Consider the following 3805-nt stretch of genomic DNA (forward strand, 5'->3'; position numbering starts at 1 on the left):
GAGTGCTGAAAAGGTGACCAATGTTTGAGCATTGCTCCTTTTATACATATAGCACAGAACTTAGCATATCTCTTTAATGACACTGATTAGAAATGCAAACCTCCATGATAAGATCTATCTAAATGTCCTTAAAGGAAAGATTTGGAAAATTCTCAAAATGTGTAGGTTCTAACCTTCACTAAGGCTGTGACCTAAGAAAAAAGGGGCATCACCTAGTGGGAATGAGTGAGTGGAAGGGAATGTTTCCTGACTAATGTTTGAAAAGCAATGTCTCCAAGTTGGTTTAATCAACAGCACAGGACGTGCAAAGGAATGGCAATGGGAATGCAGAAACATTTGCCTCTTGGTCACTGGCTCTGTCCTGGCCCCATATTAGGAGCAAAGGTTCTTTCATGGGATGAGGTCTGGAGTTTTCCACATCTTTGGCACCATTTTAATTTGATCCCAGGTCCTCAGAGAGAGCTGAAGTCACAGGACTGGGAAATAGGATGTCAGGCACCCATGGGTTGGATCAGCTGGCTGACTCAGGCAGTGGATTATGGAGCCTTTCACATCTGGGACACTGATTCCAGCTCATACATTTCCATAGGGACAGTCTTATTTTCACATTCAGTGGTCTCCATCTAGTTCTAGGTTGGACAGACAAATGTGGGGAAGGATGAGATGTTCAGACTTGTTTTAGGATTGATCCTAAGGGAGCAAGAAGTGATGGCCCTTGATATGTGTGAGAGCAAATGGTAAACTGTTTTTGAGAATGACAGAATGAGGGGGTTGGTGGACTACAGAGACCATTGATGGAGTGGAAGAAGCAGGGAGATGACCAACTCTCCCTTGAGAGGGGAGAAGGTGACGGTGATGTAGACCTCAGGGTGGAGTTCTTGGATGGCTCCCATGTGCAAGGGGATTATCTGGGCTGGGAACATGTTGCATCCCAGTGCTCTGGATGCATGATGAAGTCCCACTGCTTAGCCCTAACACTGCAGCCGTCATGTTCCTGACATGAAACCATCCATTAGACTTGGGCATCCCAGACTATGTGCCCATATGCCAGGAGAGTTGCCTCACCTGAAATCACAAGGACAATTGCATTAGATTAGAAAGCAGCCTTTATTTTGTATTTATCATACTGGGTATCAGGCTCCTGACCCTGTGGGGACAAATATCAAATGGTGGGAATGACATTGTCCTAGCAAAACAGCCCAAACAAAGGGGTCCGGTACTTGGCAGGCCTCTCTTCATGATGTTGTGCAAAAATAAACTGTTTCTAGATGCTATTAGATCAGGTTTGGCATGGAGCTGCAGGGTTGGTGAAATAAAGCACCATATTCAGATGTGGCCTGTTGCCTGGATTCTGTGATATGGGACATTTGGTATTAGAGCTGCTAATGAGGTGAATTTACTTTCCATTCCCAATTCCATATGTTTCAGCAAAAAGCAAAGCAGATCCCAGGACTGAAGGAAGAAAATTTGGTTTGAGAAATCTGCAACTAGAGAGAACCTTAGGCACTGCTCTGCTACTGGAAGCAGAACAAATCAATCACATCTTATTATACCTCTTGCTATTCCAGTCTTAAATCTTCAAAGAGCTCTGCAGATGCTTCTCAGTCTTGACATGCTATTTCAAAATGTAGCTTTTCTAAACCAAGTTGACTGACTGATCATAATAGGTTGTATTGCAATTGTTATAACAAGGAACAATAGTCTCAAGTTGCAGCAAGGGAAGTTTAGGTTAGATATTAGGAAAAATTCTCACAAGGAGGGTAGTAAAACACTGGAACAAGCTACCCAGAGAGGTTGTATAATCTCCATCCTTGGAGATTTTTAAGACCCAGCTACACAAAACCTTGGCTGGGGTGATGTAATTGGGAATAGTCCTGCTTTGAGCAGGGGTTTGAACTAGATGACCTCCTGTGGCCCTTTCCAGCCCTCATTTCCTGTGATTCTGTGATTCTGTAACAGTAGTGATGAGAGAGCCTCACTCACAGCAGCTTGAGGTAGGGACAGGATTTGAAGGCAGGGGCTTTGCAGTCAGAGGACAGCACCATAACTCTCTGCTTCTGCTACTGAGGCCTTGTGCTCCATGATCTCCGTCCACCAAGAAGTCCTGATCACCAGGGAACCTGGTTTTCCCTGATAAAAAATGGCAAATACTCTAATTAAAAACCCAAAATCCACAATTAAAATAAAAGGCCACTACATATCTATATCTATATATATGTGTGTGTATGTATGTATCTTAAAAAACCAAAATCCACGATTAAAATGAAAGGCCATTATATCTATCTATCTATCTATCTATCTATCTGTATGTATGTATGTATCAGTTGAACACAATGTTTTTTTTTATATATATTTACAATTTTAAACAATTTGGAAGCCTACTAGTGCCTCAATCGTTATAATAAAAAAATTCTAAATACCTATACATTTGATTTTGGGTTTTTTATCATGGAAAATCAGAGCTCCCCTTGCCTACTTAACTCAGAGAATGCAGGTCCAGGCCCCTCATTCCCAACCTGCAGCCCCCTAGCCTTGCTGGTGCCCATCATGCCCTCCCACAACACCCAGCTCTGCTGATACCCCTCACTCCCCACCCACAGCCCCCTGCTCCCCCAGCCCATTCTGCCAGAGGGAGACCCCAGCTGCCAGGGCTACAGGGCCAGGGATCCAGGTGCACAGCTGCTTTCCCCCTACAGCAGCACCCGAACTTTGGCTGCTGCCTGCATGAGACAGCAGCTGCTGCAGCAGAGCAGAGCACAGAGCCTGGCTCCCCCCACATCTGCTGCCTGCAAGCCTACTGCAGGCTTGGGCAGGGGGTGGGGCTGGCTCCCTGCCACTGCACGCACTCTCGGGAGGCGGGGGGACCCATACTCCCCAGATCTGTGCATGGGGTGGGGGTAGGCATGGGCTGCCTGCTGTGGGCTCAGTTGGGCTCCCTGCCCTGCTGCCTTTCCCCCAGGCTTCTGCAGAGCAGGGCCATGCGGGGAAGCTGCTTGATGCTGTGAGCTCACGTTGCCCTGGTGAGGCATCCCCTTCCTGCGTGGCAGCAGCAGGGGCTGTAGCATGGGGTTTTGCCCCCTGCTGCTGCCCCCTGTGCAGGCAGGGGATGCCTTGCCAGGGCAGCATGGAGCTTGCAGTGGCAAGGAGCTTTGGGTTAGACCTGCTGGGCTGTGGAGCCCCAGGGGAGGGCAGCAGGGCAGGGAGCCCGAGCCTGCATTGGGCAGCCCACACCCACCTCTGCCCCGCACACAAATCTGGGGGCATGCGTTTCCCCTGCCCCGCCAGGAGTGAGCGCAGCGGTGGGAAGCCGGCCATCTGGCTTCCTCCCCTCCCCCCGTGGCCCCATCCCACTCGCCAGTGGGTCCCTGTGGCTACACATTTTGGCCCCATACCCCAAGCCCCACACAGTCCCTGGCTGTGCAGCAACCCCAGCCCTGCCCAAGTCCCTCCCTATGGGGGTCACAACCCCCCCCCCACTTACCTTCAGGAGCTGTTCTCCAGCATGCCTGGCGGCCATGTGCATATACATACACATAGTGCTCCCTACTTGACTGCCCTCCTCCCACCCCTCCACAGTGCCTTGCAGGCTGGAACTCTGCCAGCCTGCAGAGAGCTCTTTGAAAAAGTGCAAAATCCATGGGTTTCTCCATCAAAATGTAAAAAATCCATGCTTTCCTCAGGTAAAGGAGAAAATCAGCATTTTTCTCCGTTTTCCCATGGGAAATGGAAAACCTGGATCCCTGCTGATCACTAAAACTTCTGAGGAACATACATGATGAAGTTAATGGCTTGACAAAAAAACCCT

Source organism: Alligator sinensis, unplaced genomic scaffold (assembly GCF_000455745.1).
Source record: "Alligator sinensis unplaced genomic scaffold, ASM45574v1 scaffold437_1, whole genome shotgun sequence".
Taxonomy (NCBI): Eukaryota; Metazoa; Chordata; order Crocodylia; family Alligatoridae; genus Alligator; species Alligator sinensis.